We start from the raw sequence: 17,464 nt of genomic DNA on the forward strand, positions 1-17,464 counted from the left end.
TAGTGTAGATTCTAGATTGTTCAAACCATGGTCCCCGGGGATAGGGTTGGGCCACAGTAGGGGGATCAAGTTTTACATGGTAATATATAGAGAAAATCACTAAACTTTCTTCTCAAAAACTATGACGCCAGGAAAGCTCAAATTAAAATGGAAGCAACCTCAGATAGTGTAGATTCTAGTTTGTTCAAATCATGGTCCCCGGGGGTACGATTGGACCACAGTAGGGGGATCAAGTTTGACATAGGACTATATAGAGAAAATCTTTAAGCTTTCATCTCAAAAACTATGACGCCAGGAAAGCTCAAATTAAAATGGAAGCATCCTCAGGTAGTGTAGATTCTAATCATGGTCCCCGGGGGTAGGGTTGGGCCACAGTAGGGGGATCAAGTTTTACATATGAATATATAGAGAAAATCGCTAAACTTTCTTCTCAAAAACTTTGACGCCAGGAAAGCTCAAATTAAAATGGAAGCATCCTCAGGTAGTGTAGATTCTAGCTTTTTCAAATCATGGTCCCCGGGGGTAGGGTTGGGCCACAGTAGGGGGATCAAGTTTTACATAGGAATATATAGAGAAAATCACTAAACTTTCTTCTCAAAAACTATGACGCCAGGAAAGCTCAAATTAAAATGGAAGCATCCTCAGGTAGTGTAGATTCTAGTTTGTTCAAATCATGGTCCCCGGGGATACGGTTGGGCCACAGTAGGGGGATCAAGTTTTACATGGTAATACATAGAGAAAACTTTAAACTTACTTCTCAAAAACTATGACGCCAGGAAAGCTCAAATTAAAATGGAAGCAACCTCAGCTAGTGTAGATTCTAGTTTGTTCAAATCATGGTCCCCGGGGATACGGTTGGGCCACAGTAGGGGGGTCAAGTTCTACATAGGAATATATAGAGAAAATCGCTAAACTTTCTTCTCAAAAACTATGACGCCAGGAAAGCTCAAATTAAAATGGAATCATCCTCAGGTAGTGTAGATTCTAATTTGTTCAAATCATGGTCCCCGGGGATACGGTAGGGCCACAGTAGGGGGGTCAAGTTTTACATAGGAATATATAGAGAAAATCGCTAAACTTTCTTCTCAAAAACTATGACGCCAGGATAGCGCATTTTAAAATGGAAGCATCCTCAGGTAGTGTAGATTCTAGTTTGTTCAAACCATGGTCCCCAGGGATAGGGTTGGGCCACAGTAGGGGGATCAAGTTTTACATAAGAATATATAGAGAAAATCTTTAAACTTCCTTCCCAAAATCTATGACGCCAGTAAAGCTCAAATTAAAATGGAATCATCCCCAGGTAGTGTAGATTCTAGTTTGTTCAAATCATGGTCCCCGGGGGTAGGGTTGGGTCACAGTAGGGGGATCAAGTTTTACATAGGAATATATAGAGAAAATCTTTAAACTTTATTCTCAAAAACTATGACGCCAGGAAAGCTCAAATTAAATTGGAATCATCCTGAGGTAGTGTAGATTCTAGTTTGTTAAAATCATGGTCCCCGGGGGTAGGGTTGGGCCACAGTAGGGGGATCAAGTTTTACATAGGAATATATAGAGAAAGTCTTTAAACTTTCTTCTCAAAAACTATGACGCCAGGAAAGCTCAAATTAAAATGGAAGCAACCTCAGGTAGTGTAGATTCTAGTTTGTTCAAATCATGGTCCCCGGGGATAGGGTTGGGCCACAGTAGGGGGATCAAGTTTTACATGGTAATATATAGAGAAAACTTTAAACTTTCTTCTCAAAAACAATGACGCCAGGAAAGCTCAAATTAAATTGGAAGCAACCTCAGGTAGTGTAGATTCTAGTTTGTTCAAACCATGGTCCCCGGGGATAGGGTTGGGCCACAGTAGGGGGATCAAGTCTTACCATAGGAATATATTGTGAAAATCACTAAACTTTCTTCTTAAAAAATATGACGCCAGGAAAGCTGAAATTAAAATGGAAGCATCCTCAGGTAGTGTAGATTCTAGATTGTTCAAACCATGGTCCCCGGGGATAGGGTTGGGCCACAGTAGGGGGATCAAGTTTTACATAGGAATATATAGAGAAAATCTGTAAACTTTCTTCTCAAAAACTATGACGCCAAGAAAGCTCAAATTAAATTGCAATCATCCTGAGGTAGTGTAGATTCTAGTTTGTTAAAATCATGGTCCCCGGGGGTAGGGTTGGGCCACAGTAGGGGGATCAAGTTTTACATAAGAATATATTGTGAAAATCTTTAAACTTTCTCCTAAAAAACTATGACGACAGGAAAGCTCAAATTAAAATGGAAACATCCTCAGGTAGTGTAGATTCTAGTTTGTTCAAATCATGGTCCCCGGGGGTAGGGTTGGGTCACAGTAGGGGGATCAAGTTTTACATAGGAATATATAGAGAAAATCTTTAAACTTTCTTCTCAAAAACTATGACGCCAGGAAAGCTCAAATTAAATTGGAATCATCCTGAGGTAGTGTAGATTCTAGTTTGTTAAAATCATGGTCCCCGGGGGTAGGGTTGGGCCACAGTAGGGGGATCAAGTTTTACATAGGAATATATAGAGAAAATCTTTAAACTTTCTTCTCAAAAACTATGACGCCAGGAAAGCTCAAATTAAAATGGAAGCAACCTCAGGTAGTGTAGATTCTAGTTTGTTCAAATCATGGTCCCCGGGGATAGGGTTGGGCCACAGTAGGGGGATCAAGTTTTACAGGGTAATATATAGAGAAAACTTTAAACTTTCTTCTCAAAAACAATGACGCCAGGAAAGCTCAAATTAAATTGGAAGCAACCTCAGGTAGTGTAGATTCTAGTTTGTTCAAACCATGGTCCCCGGGGATAGGGTTGGGCCACAGTAGGGGGATCAAGTCTTACCATAGGAATATATTGTGAAAATCACTAAACTTTCTTCTCAAAAAATATGACGCCAGGAAAGCTGAAATTAAAATGGAATCATCCTCAGGTAGTGTAGATTCTAGATTGTTCAAACCATGGTCCCCGGGGATAGGGTTGGGCCACAGTAGGGGGATCAAGTTTTACATAGGAATATATAGAGAAAATCACTAAACTTTCTTCTCAAAAACTATGACGCCAGTAAAGCTCAAATTAAAATGAAAGCATCCCCAGGTAGTGTAGATTCTAATTTGTTCAAATCATGGTCCCCGGGGGTAGGGTTGGGCCACAGTAGGGGGATCAAGTTTTACATAGGAATATATAAAGAAAATCTTTAAACTTTCTTCTCAAAAACTATGACGCCAGGAAAGCTCAAATTAAAATGGAAGCAACCTCAGATAGTGTAGATTCTAGTTTGTTCAAATCATGGTCCCCGGGGGTACGATTGGACCACAGTAGGGGGATCAAGTTTTACATAGGACTATATAGAGAAAATCTTTAAGCTTTCATCTCAAAAACTATGACGCCAGGAAAGCTCAAATTAAAATGGAAGCATCCTCAGGTAGTGTAGATTCTAGCTTTTTCAAATCATGGTCCCCGGGGGTAGGGTTGGGCCACAGTAGGGGGATCAAGTTTTACATAGGAATATATAGAGAAAATCACTAAACTTTCTTCTCAAAAACTATGACGCCAGGATAGCGCATTTTAAAATGGAAGCATCCTCAGGTAGTGTAGATTCTAGTTTGTTCAAACCATGGTCCCCAGGGATAGGGTTGGGCCACAGTAGGGGGATCAAGTTTTACATAAGAATATATAGAGAAAATCTTTAAACTTCCTTCCCAAAATCTATGACGCCAGTAAAGCTCAAATTAAAATGGAATCATCCCCAGGTAGTGTAGATTCTAGTTTGTTCAAATCATGGTCCCCGGGGGTAGGGTTGGGTCACAGTAGGGGGATCAAGTTTTACATAGGAATATATAGAGAAAATCTTTAAACTTTATTCTCAAAAACTATGACGCCAGGAAAGCTCAAATTAAATTGGAATCATCCTGAGGTAGTGTAGATTCTAGTTTGTTAAAATCATGGTCCCCGGGGGTAGGGTTGGGCCACAGTAGGGGGATCAAGTTTTACATAGGAATATATAGAGAAAGTCTTCAAACTTTCTTCTCAAAAACTATGACGCCAGGAAAGCTCAAATTAAAATGGAAGCAACCTCAGGTAGTGTAGATTCTAGTTTGTTCAAATCATGGTCCCCGGGGATAGGGTTGGGCCACAGTAGGGGGATCAAGTTTTACATGGTAATATATAGAGAAAACTTTAAATTTTCTTCTCAAAAACAATGACGCCAGGAAAGCTCAAATTAAATTGGAAGCAACCTCAGGTAGTGTAGATTCTAGTTTGTTCAAACCATGGTCCCCGGGGATAGGGTTGGGCCACAGTAGGGGGATCAAGTCTTACCATAGGAATATATTGTGAAAATCACTAAACTTTCTTCTTAAAAAATATGACGCCAGGAAAGCTGAAATTAAAATGGAAGCATCCTCAGGTAGTGTAGATTCTAGATTGTTCAAACCATGGTCCCCGGGGATAGGGTTGGGCCACAGTAGGGGGATCAAGTTTTACATAGGAATATATAGAGAAAATCTGTAAACTTTCTTCTCAAAAACTATGACGCCAAGAAAGCTCAAATTAAATTGCAATCATCCTGAGGTAGTGTAGATTCTAGTTTGTTAAAATCATGGTCCCCGGGGGTAGGGTTGGGCCACAGTAGGGGGATCAAGTTTTACATAAGAATATATTGTGAAAATCTTTAAACTTTCTCCTAAAAAACTATGACGACAGGAAAGCTCAAATTAAAATGGAAACATCCTCAGGTAGTGTAGATTCTAGTTTGTTCAAATCATGGTCCCCGGGGGTAGGGTTGGGTCACAGTAGGGGGATCAAGTTTTACATAGGAATATATAGAGAAAATCTTTAAACTTTCTTCTCAAAAACTATGACGCCAGGAAAGCTCAAATTAAATTGGAATCATCCTGAGGTAGTGTAGATTCTAGTTTGTTAAAATCATGGTCCCCGGGGGTAGGGTTGGGCCACAGTAGGGGGATCAAGTTTTACATAGGAATATATAGAGAAAATCTTTAAACTTTCTTCTCAAAAACTATGACGCCAGGAAAGCTCAAATTAAAATGGAAGCAACCTCAGGTAGTGTAGATTCTAGTTTGTTCAAATCATGGTCCCCGGGGATAGGGTTGGGCCACAGTAGGGGGATCAAGTTTTACAGGGTAATATATAGAGAAAACTTTAAACTTTCTTCTCAAAAACAATGACGCCAGGAAAGCTCAAATTAAATTGGAAGCAACCTCAGGTAGTGTAGATTCTAGTTTGTTCAAACCATGGTCCCCGGGGATAGGGTTGGGCCACAGTAGGGGGATCAAGTCTTACCATAGGAATATATTGTGAAAATCACTAAACTTTCTTCTCAAAAAATATGACGCCAGGAAAGCTGAAATTAAAATGGAATCATCCTCAGGTAGTGTAGATTCTAGATTGTTCAAACCATGGTCCCCGGGGATAGGGTTGGGCCACAGTAGGGGGATCAAGTTTTACATAGGAATATATAGAGAAAATCACTAAACTTTCTTCTCAAAAACTATGACGCCAGTAAAGCTCAAATTAAAATGAAAGCATCCCCAGGTAGTGTAGATTCTAATTTGTTCAAATCATGGTCCCCGGGGGTAGGGTTGGGCCACAGTAGGGGGATCAAGTTTTACATAGGAATATATAAAGAAAATCTTTAAACTTTCTTCTCAAAAACTATGACGCCAGGAAAGCTCAAATTAAAATGGAAGCAACCTCAGATAGTGTAGATTCTAGTTTGTTCAAATCATGGTCCCCGGGGGTACGATTGGACCACAGTAGGGGGATCAAGTTTTACATAGGACTATATAGAGAAAATCTTTAAGCTTTCATCTCAAAAACTATGACGCCAGGAAAGCTCAAATTAAAATGGAAGCATCCTCAGGTAGTGTAGATTCTAGCTTTTTCAAATCATGGTCCCCGGGGGTAGGGTTGGGCCACAGTAGGGGGATCAAGTTTTACATAGGAATATATAGAGAAAATCACTAAACTTTCTTCTCAAAAACTATGACGCCAGGAAAGCTCAAATTAAAATGGAAGCATCCTCAGGTAGTGTAGATTCTAGTTTGTTCAAATCATGGTCCCCGGGGATACGGTTGGGCCACAGTAGGGGGATCAAGTTTTACATAGGAATACATAGAGAAAACTTTAAACTTACTTCTCAAAAACTATGACGCCAGGAAAGCTCAAATTAAAATGGAAGCAACCTCAGGTAGTGTAGATTCTAGTTTGTTCAAATCATGGTCCCCGGGGATACGGTTGGGCCACAGTAGGGGGTCAAGTTTTACATAGGAATATATAGAGAAAATCGCTAAACTTTGTTCTCAAAAACTATGACGCCAGGAAAGCTCAAATTAAAATGGAATCATCCTCAGGTAGTGTAGATTCTAGTTTGTTCAAATCATGGTCCCCGGGGATACGGTTGGGCCACAGTAGGGGGGTCAAGTTTTAGATAGGAATATATAGAGAAAATCGCTAAACTTTCTTCTCAAAAACTATGACGCCAGGATAGCGCATTTTAAAATGGAAGCATCCTCAGGTAGTGTAGATTCTAGTTTGTTCAAACCATGGTCCCCAGGGATAGGGTTGGGCCACAGTAGGGGGATCAAGTTTTACATAAGAATATATAGAGAAAATCTTTAAACTTCCTTCCCAAAATCTATGACGCTAGTAAAGCTCAAATTAAAATGGAATCATCCCCAGGTAGTGTAGATTCTAGTTTGTTCAAATCATGGTCCCCGGGGGTAGGGTTGGGCCACAGTAGGGGGATCAAGTTTTACATAGGAATATATAGAGAAAATCTTTAAACTTTCTTCTCAAAAACTATGACGCCAGGAAAGCTCAAATTAAATTGGAATCATCCTGAGGTAGTGTAGATTCTAGTTTGTTAAAATCATGGTCCCCGGGGGTAGGGTTGGGCCACAGTAGGGGGATCAAGTTTTACATAGGAATATATAGAGAAAATCTTTAAACTTTCTTCTCAAAAACTATGACGCCAGGAAAGCTCAAATTAAAATGGAAGCAACCTCAGGTAGTGTAGATTCTAGTTTGTTCAAATCATGGTCCCCGGAGATAGGGTTGGGCCACAGTAGGGGGGTCAAGTTTTACATTGGAATATATAGAGAAAATCGCTAAACTTTCTTCTCAAAAACTATGACGCCAGGATAGCGCATTTTAAAATGGAAGCATCCTCAGGTAGTGTAGATTCTAGTTTGTTCAAACCATGGTCCCCGGGGATAGGGTTGGGCCACAGTAGGGGGATCAAGTTTTACATAGGAATATATAGAGAAAATCTGTAAACTTTCTTCTCAAAAACTATGACGCCAAGAAAGCTCAAATTAAATTGCAATCATCCTGAGGTAGTGTAGATTCTAGTTTGTTCAAATCATGGTCCCCGGGGGTAGGGTTGGGCCACAGTAGGGGGATCAAGTTTTACATAAGAATATATTGTGAAAATCTTTAAACTTTCTCCTAAAAAACTATGACGACAGGAAAGCTCAAATTAAAATGGAAGCATCCTCAGGTAGTGTAGATTCTAGATTGTTCAAATCATGGTCCCCGGGGGTAGGGTTGGGTCACAGTAGGGGGATCAAGTTTTACATAGGAATATATAGAGAAAATCACTAAACTTTCTTCTCAAAAACTATGACGCCAGGAAAGCTCAAATTAAATTGGAATCATCCTGAGGTAGTGTAGATTCTAGTTTGTTAAAATCATGGTCCCCGGGGGTAGGGTTGGGCCACAGTAGGGGGATCAAGTTTTACATAGGAATATATAAAGAAAATCTTTAAACTTTCTTCTCAAAAACTATGACGCCAGGAAAGCTCAAATTAAAATGGAAGCAACCTCAGATAGTGTAGATTCTAGTTTGTTCAAATCATGGTTCCCGGGGGTACGATTGGACCACAGTAGGGGGATCAAGTTTTACATAGGACTATATAGAGAAAATCTTTAAGCTTTCATCTCAAAAACTATGACGCCAGGAAAGCTCAAATTAAAATGGAAGCATCCTCAGGTAGTGTAGATTCTAGCTTTTTCAAATCATGGTCCCCGGGGGTAGGGTTGGGCCACAGTAGGGGGATCAAGTTTTACATAGGAATATATAGAGAAAATCTGTAAACTTTCTTCTCAAAAACTATGACGCCAGGAAAGCTCAAATTAAAATGGAATCATCCTCAGGTAGTGTAGATTCTAGTTTGTTCAAATCATGGTCCCCGGGGATACGGTTGGGCCACAGTAGGGGGGTCAAGTTTTACATAGGAATATATAGAGAAAATCGCTAAACTTTCTTCTCAAAAACTATGACGCCAGGATAGCGCATTTTAAAATGGAAGCATCCTCAGGTAGTGTAGATTCTAGTTTGTTCAAACCATGGTCCCCAGGGATAGGGTTGGGCCACAGTAGGGGGATCAAGTTTTACATAAGAATATATAGAGAAAACCTTTAAACTTCCTTCCCAAAATCTATGACGCCAGTAAAGCTCAAATTAAAATGGAATCATCCCCAGGTAGTGTAGATTCTAGTTTGTTCAAATCATGGTCCCCGGGGGTAGGGTTGGGCCACAGTAGGGGGATCAAGTTTTACATAGGAATATATAGAGAAAATCGCTAAACTTTCTTCTCAAAAACTATGACGCCAGGAAAGCTCAAATTAAATTGGAATCATCCTGAGGTAGTGTAGATTCTAGTTTGTTAAAATCATGGTCCCCGGGGGTAGGGTTGGGCCACAGTAGGGGGATCAAGTTTTACATAGGAATATATAGAGAAAATCTTTAAACTTTCATCTCAAAAACTATGACGCCAGGAAAGCTCAAATTAAAATGGAAGCATCCTCAGGTAGTGTAGATTCTAGCTTTTTCAAATCATGGTCCCCGGGGGTAGGGTTGGGTGAAGTTTTACATAGGAATATATAGAGAAAATCTGTAAACTTTCTTCTCAAAAACTACGACGCCAGGAAAGCTCAAATTAAATTGGAATCATCCCCAGGTAGTGTAGATTTTAGCTTGTTCAAATCATGGTCCCCGGGGGTGGGGTTGGGCCACAGTAGGGGGATCAAGTTTTACATAGGAATATATAGAGAAAATCTTTAAACATTCTTCTAAAAAACTATGACGCCAGGAAAGCTCAAATTAAATTGGAATCATCCTGAGGTAGTGTAGATTCTAGTTTGTTAAAATCATGGTCCCCGGGGGTAGGGCTGGGCCACAGTAGGGGGATCAAGTTTTACATTGTAATATATAGAGAAATCTTTAAACTTTCTTCTCAAAAACTATGACGCCAGGAAAGCTCAAATGAAATTGGAAGCAACCTCAGGTAGTGTAGATTCTAGTTTGTTCAAATCATGGTCCCCAGGGGTAGGGTTGGGCCACAGTAGGGGGATCAAGTTTTACATGGTAATACGTAGAGAAAACTTTAAACTTTCTTCTCAAAAACTATGACGCCAGGAAAGCTCAAATTAAAATGGAAGCAACCTCAGGTAGTGTAGATTCTAGTTTGTTCAAATCATGGTCACCGGGGATAGGGTTGGGCCACAGTAGGGGGGTCAAGTTTTACATAGGAATATATAGAGAAAATCGCTAAACTTTCTTCTCAAAAACTATGACGCCAGGATAGCGCATTTTAAAATGGAAGCATCCTCAGGTAGTGTAGATTCTAGTTTGTTCAAACCATGGTCCCCGGGGATAGGGTTGGGCCACAGTAGGGGGATCAAGTTTTACATAGGAATATATAGAGAAAATCTGTAAACTTTCTTCTCAAAAACTATGACGCCAAGAAAGCTCAAATTAAAATGGAAGCATCCTGAGGTAGTGTAGATTCTAGTTTGTTCAAATCATGGTCCCCGGGGGTAGGGTTGGGCCACAGTAGGGGGATCAAGTTTTACATAAGAATATATTGTGAAAATCTTTAAACTTTCTCCTAAAAAACTATGACGACAGGAAAGCTCAAATTAAATTGGAATCATCCTCAGGTAGTGTAGATTCTAGATTGTTCAAATCATGGTCTCCGGGGGTAGGGTTGGGCCACAGTAGGGGGATCAAGTTTTACATAGGAATATATAGAGAAAATCTGTAAACTTTCTTCTCAAAAACTATGACGCCAAGAAAGCTCAAATTAAAATGGAAGCATCCTCAGGTAGTGTAGATTCTAGTTTGTTCAAATCATGGTCCCCGGAGGTAGGGTTGGGCCACAGTAGGGGGATCAAGTTTTACATAGGAATATATAGAGAAAATCTGTAACCTTTCTTCTCAAAAACTACGACGCCAGGAAAGCTCAAATTAAAATGGAAGCATCCCCAGGTGGTGTAGATTCTAATTTGTTCAAATCATGGTCCCCGGGGGTAGGGTTGGGCCACAGTAGGGGGATCAAGTTTTACATAGGAATATATAGAGAAAATCTTTAAACTTCCTTCCCAAAATCTATGACGCCAGTAAAGCTCAAATTAAAATGGAAGCATCCCCAGGTAGTGTAGATTCTAGTTTGTTCAAATCATGGTCCCCGGGGGTAGGGTTGGGCCACAGTAGGGGGATCAAGTTTTACATAGGAATATATAGAGAAAATCTGTAAACTTTCTTCTCAAAAACTATGACGCCAGGAAAGCTCAAATTAAAATGGAAGCATCCTCAGGTAGTGTAGATTCTAGTTTGTTCAAATCATGGTCCCCGGGGGTAGGGTTGGGCCACAGTAGGGGGATCAAGTTTTACATAGGAATATATAGAGAAAATCTCTAAACTTTCTTCTCAAAAACTATGACGCCAGGATAGCGCATTTTAAAATGGAAGCATCCTCAGGTAGTGTAGATTCTAGTTTGTTCAAACCATGGTCCCCGGGGATAGGGTTGGGCCACAGTAAGGGGATCAAGTTTTACATAGGAATATATAGAGAAAATCTGTAACCTTTCTTCTCAAAAACTATGACGCCAGGAAAGCTCAAATTAAAATGGAAGCATCCCCAGGTAGTGTAGATTCTAATTTGTTCAAATCATGGTCCCCGGGGGTAGGGTTGGGCCACAGTAGGGGGATCAAGTTTTACATAGGAATATATAGAGAAAATCTTTAAACTTCCTTCCCAAAATGTATGACGCCAGGAAAGCTCAAATTAAAATGGAATCATCCCCAGGTAGTGTAGATTCTAGTTTGTTCAAATCATGGTCCCCTAGGATAGGGTTGGGCCACAGTAGGGGGATGAAGTTTTACATAGGAATATATAGAGAAAATCTTTAAACTTTCTTCTCAAAAACTACGACGCCAGGAAAGCTCAAATTAAATTGGAATCATCCTGAGGTAGTGTAGATTCTAGTTTGTTAAAATCATGGTCCCCGGGGGTAGGGTTGGGCCACAGTAGGGGGATCAAGTTTTACATAGGAATATATAGAGAAAATCTTTAAACTTTCTTCTCAAAAACTATGACGCCAGTAAAGCTCAAATTAAAATGGAAGCAACCTCAGATAGTGTAGATTCTAGTTTGTTCAAATCATGGTCCAAGGGGATAGGGTTGGGCCACAGTAGAGGGATCAAGTTTTACATGGAAATATATAGAGAAAACTTTAAACTTTCTTCTCAAAAACAATGACGCCAGGAAAGCTCAAATTAAATTGGAAGCAACCTCAGGTAGTGTAGATTCTAGATTGTTCAAACCATGGTCCCCGGGGATAGGGTTGGGCCACAGTAGGGGGATCAAGTCTTACCATAGGAATATATTGTGAAAATCTCTAAACTTTCTTCTCAAAAACTATGACGCCAGGAAAGCTGAAATTAAAATGGAAGCATCCTCAGGTAGTGTAGATTCTAGCTTTTTCAAATCATGGTCCCCGGGGGTAGGGTTGGGTCAAGTTTTACATAGGAATATATAGAGAAAATCTGTAAACTTCCTTCCCAAAATCTATGACGCCAGTAAAGTTCAAATTAAAATGGAAGCATCCCCAGGTAGTGTAGATTCTAGTTTGTTCAAATCATGGTCTCCGGGGATAGGGTTGGGTCAAAGTAGGGGGATCAAGTTTTACATAGGAATATATAGAGAAAATCTGTAAACTTTCTTCTCAAAAACTATGACGCCAGGAAAGCTCAAATTAAAATGGAAGCATCCTCAGGTAGTGTAGATTCTAGTTTGTTCAAATCATGGTCCCCAGGGGTAGGGTTGGGCTACAGTAGGGGGATCAAGTTTTACATGGTAATACATAGAGAAAACTTTAAACTTTCTTCTCAAAAACTATGACGCCAGGGAAGCTCAAATTAAAATGGAAGCAACCTCAGGTAGTGTAGATTCTAGTTTGTTCAAATCATGGTCCCCGGAGATAGGGTTGGGCCACAGTAGGGGGGTCAAGTTTTACATTGGAATATATAGAGAAAATCGCTAAACTTTCTTCTCAAAAACTATGACGCCAGGATAGCGCATTTTAAAATGGAAGCATCCTCAGGTAGTGTAGATTCTAGTTTGTTCAAACCATGGTCCCCGGGGATAGGGTTGGGCCACAGTAGGGGGATCAAGTTTTACATAGGAATATATAGAGAAAATCTGTAAACTTTCTTCTCAAAAACTATGACGCCAAGAAAGCTCAAATTAAATTGCAATCATCCTGAGGTAGTGTAGATTCTAGTTTGTTCAAATCATGGTCCCCGGGGGTAGGGTTGGGCCACAGTAGGGGGATCAAGTTTTACATAAGAATATATTGTGAAAATCTTTAAACTTTCTCCTAAAAAACTATGACGACAGGAAAGCGCATTTTAAAATGGAAGCATCCTCAGGTAGTGTAGATTCTAGATTGTTCAAATCATGGTCTCCGGGGGTAGGAATGGGCCACAGTAGGGGGATCAAGTTTTACATAGGAATATATAGAGAATATCTGTAAACTTTCTTCTCAAAAACTATGACGCCAAGAAAGCTCAAATTAAAATGGAAGCATCCTCAGGTAGTGTAGATTCTAGTTTGTTCCAATCATGGTCCCCGGAGGTAGGGTTGGGCCACAGTAGGGGGATCAAGTTTTACATAGGAATATATAGAGAAAATCTGTAACCTTTCTTCTCAAAAACTATGACGCCAGGAAAGCTCAAATTAAAATGGAAGCATCCCCAGGTGGTGTAGATTCTAATTTGTTCAAATCATGGTCCCCGGGGGTAGGGTTGGGCCACAGTAGGGGGATCAAGTTTTACATAGGAATAAATAGAGAAAATCTTTAAACTTCCTTCCCAAAATCTATGACGCCAGTAAAGTTCAAATTAAAATGGAAGCATCCCCAGGTAGTGTAGATTCTAGTTTGTTCAAATCATGGTCCCCGGGGATAGGGTTGGGCCACAGTAGGGGGATCAAGTTTAACATGGTAATATATAGAGAAAACTTTAAACTTTCTTCTCAAAAACAATGACGCCAGGAAAGCTCAAATTAAATTGGAAGCAACCTCAGGTAGTGTAGATTCTAGTTTGTTCAAACCATGGTCCCCGGGGATAGGGTTGGGCCACAGTAGGGGGATCAAGTCTTACCATAGGAATATATTGTGAAAATCACTAAACTTTCTTCTCAAAAAATATGACGCCAGGAAAGCTGAAATTAAAATGGAAGCATCCTCAGGTAGTGTAGATTCTAGATTGTTCAAACCATGGTCCCCGGGGATAGGGTTCGGCCACAGTAGGGGGATCAAGTCTTACCATAGGAATATATTGTGAAAAACACTAAACTTTCTTCTCAAAAACTATGACGCCAGGAAAGCTGAAATTAAAATGGAAGCAACCTCAGAGAGTGTAGATTCTAGTTTGTTCAAATCATGGTCCCCGGGGGTACGATTGGACCACAGTAGGGGGATCAAGTTTTACATAGGACTATATAGAGAAAATCTTTAAGCTTTCATCTCAAAAACTATGACGCCAGGAAAGCTCAAATTAAAATGGAAGCATCCTCAGGTAGTGTAGATTCTAGCTTTTTCAAATCATGGTCCGCGGGGGTAGGGTTGGGCTACAGTAGGGGGATCAAGTTTTACATAGGAATATATAGAGACAATCTCTAAACTTTCTTCTCAAAAACTATGACGCCAGGAAAGCTCAAATCAAATTGGAATCATCCCCAGGTAGTGTAGATTTTAGCTTGTTCAAATCATGGTCCCTGGGGGTTGGGTTGGGCCACAGTAGGGGGATCAAGTTTTACATAGGAATATATAGAGAAAATCTGTAAACTTTCTTCTCAAAAACTATGACGCCAGGAAAGCTCAAATTAAAATGGAAGCATCCTCAGGTAGTGTAGATTCTAGTTTGTTCAAATCATGGTCCCCAGGGGTAGGGTTGGGCCACAGTAGGGGGATCAAGTTTAACATGGTAATACGTAGAGAAAACTTTAAACTTTCTTCTCAAAAACTATGACGCCAGGAAAGCTCAAATTAAAATGGAAGCAACCTCAGGTAGTGTAGATTCTAGTTTGTTCAAATCATGGTCACCGGGGATAGGGTTGGGCCACAGTAGGGGGGTCAAGTTTTACATAGGAATATATAGAGAAAATCGCTAAACTTTCTTCTCAAAAACTATGACGCCAGGATAGCGCATTTTAAAATGGAAGCATCCTCAGGTAGTGTAGATTCTAGTTTGTTCAAACCATGGTCCCCGGGGATAGGGTTGGGCCACAGTAGGGGGATCAAGTTTTACATAGGAATATATAGAGAAAATCTGTAAACTTTCTTCTCAAAAACTATGACGCCAAGAAAGCTCAAATTAAAATGGAAGCATCCTGAGGTAGTGTAGATTCTAGTTTGTTCAAATCATGGTCCCCGGGGGTAGGGTTGGGCCACAGTAGGGGGATCAAGTTTTACATAAGAATATATTGTGAAAATCTTTAAACTTTCTCCTAAAAAACTATGACGACAGGAAAGCTCAAATTAAATTGGAATCATCCTCAGGTAGTGTAGATTCTAGATTGTTCAAATCATGGTCTCCGGGGGTAGGGTTGGGCCACAGTAGGGGGATCAAGTTTTACATAGGAATATATAGAGAAAATCTGTAAACTTTCTTCTCAAAAACTATGACGCCAAGAAAGCTCAAATTAAAATGGAAGCATCCTCAGGTAGTGTAGATTCTAGTTTGTTCAAATCATGGTCCCCGGAGGTAGGGTTGGGCCACAGTAGGGGGATCAAGTTTTACATAGGAATATATAGAGAAAATCTGTAACCTTTCTTCTCAAAAACTACGACGCCAGGAAAGCTCAAATTAAAATGGAAGCATCCCCAGGTGGTGTAGATTCTAATTTGTTCAAATCATGGTCCCCGGGGGTAGGGTTGGGCCACAGTAGGGGGATCAAGTTTTACATAGGAATATATAGAGAAAATCTTTAAACTTCCTTCCCAAAATCTATGACGCCAGTAAAGCTCAAATTAAAATGGAAGCATCCCCAGGTAGTGTAGATTCTAGTTTGTTCAAATCATGGTCCCCGGGGGTAGGGTTGGGCCACAGTAGGGGGATCAAGTTTTACATAGGAATATATAGAGAAAATCTGTAAACTTTCTTCTCAAAAACTATGACGCCAGGAAAGCTCAAATTAAAATGGAAGCATCCTCAGGTAGTGTAGATTCTAGTTTGTTCAAATCATGGTCCCCGGGGGTAGGGTTGGGCCACAGTAGGGGGATCAAGTTTTACATAGGAATATATAGAGAAAATCTCTAAACTTTCTTCTCAAAAACTATGACGCCAGGATAGCGCATTTTAAAATGGAAGCATCCTCAGGTAGTGTAGATTCTAGTTTGTTCAAACCATGGTCCCGGGGGATAGGGTTGGGCCACAGTAGGGGGATCAAGTTTTACATAGGAATATATAGAGAAAATCTGTAACCTTTCTTCTCAAAAACTATGACGCCAGGAAAGCTCAAATTAAAATGGAAGCATCCCCAGGTAGTGTAGATTCTAATTTGTTCAAATCATGGTCCCCGGGGGTAGGGTTGGGCCACAGTAGGGGGATCAAGTTTTACATAGGAATATATAGAGAAAATCTTTAAACTTCCTTCCCAAAATGTATGACGCCAGGAAAGCTCAAATTAAAATGGAATCATCCCCAGGTAGTGTAGATTCTAGTTTGTTCAAATCATGGTCCCCTAGGATAGGGTTGGGCCACAGTAGGGGGATGAAGTTTTACATAGGAATATATAGAGAAAATCTTTAAACTTTCTTCTCAAAAACTACGACGCCAGGAAAGCTCAAATTAAATTGGAATCATCCTGAGGTAGTGTAGATTCTAGTTTGTTCAAATCATGGTCCCCGGGGGTAGGGTTGGGCCACAGTAGGGGGATCAAGTTTTACATAGGAATATATAGAGAAAATCTCTAAACTTTCTTCTCAAAAACTATGACGCCAGGATAGCGCATTTTAAAATGGAAGCATCCCCAGGTAGTGTAGATTCTAGTTTGTTCAAATCATGGTCCCTGGGGATAGGGTTGGGCCACAGTAGGGGGATCAAGTTTTACATGGTAATATATAGAGAAAACTTTAAACTTTCTTCTCAAAAACAATGACGCCAGGAAAGCTCAAATTAAATTGGAAGCAACCTCAGGTAGTGTAGATTCTAGTTTGTTCAAACCATGGTCCCCGGGGGTACGATTGGACCACAGTAGGGGGATCAAGTCTTACCATAGGAATATATTGTGAAAATCACTAAACTTTCTTCTCAAAAAATATGACGCCAGGAAAGCTGAAATTAAAATGGAAGCATCCTCAGGTAGTGTAGATTCTAGATTGTTCAAACCATGGTCCCCGGGGATAGGGTTGGGCCACAGTAGGGGGATCAAGTTTTACATGGTAATATATAGAGAAAATCACTAAACTTTCTTCTCAAAAACTATGACGCCAGGAAAGCTCAAATTAAAATGGAAGCAACCTCAGATAGTGTAGATTCTAGTTTGTTCAAATCATGGTCCCCGGGGGTACGATTGGACCACAGTAGGGGGATCAAGTTTGACATAGGACTATATAGAGAAAATCTTTAAGCTTTCATCTCAAAAACTATGACGCCAGGAAAGCTCAAATTAAAATGGAAGCATCCTCAGGTAGTGTAGATTCTAATCATGGTCCCCGGGGGTAGGGTTGGGCCACAGTAGGGGGATCAAGTTTTACATATGAATATATAGAGAAAATCGCTAAACTTTCTTCTCAAAAACTTTGACGCCAGGAAAGCTCAAATTAAAATGGAAGCATCCTCAGGTAGTGTAGATTCTAGCTTTTTCAAATCATGGTCCCCGGGGGTAGGGTTGGGCCACAGTAGGGGGATCAAGTTTTACATAGGAATATATAGAGAAAATCACTAAACTTTCTTCTCAAAAACTATGACGCCAGGAAAGCTCAAATTAAAATGGAAGCATCCTCAGGTAGTGTAGATTCTAGTTTGTTCAAATCATGGTCCCCGGGGATACGGTTGGGCCACAGTAGGGGGATCAAGTTTTACATGGTAATACGTAGAGAAAACTTTAAACTTTCTTCTCAAAAACTATGACGCCAGGAAA

Source organism: Magallana gigas, chromosome 2 (assembly GCF_963853765.1).
Source record: "Magallana gigas chromosome 2, xbMagGiga1.1, whole genome shotgun sequence".
Taxonomy (NCBI): Eukaryota; Metazoa; Mollusca; class Bivalvia; order Ostreida; family Ostreidae; genus Magallana; species Magallana gigas.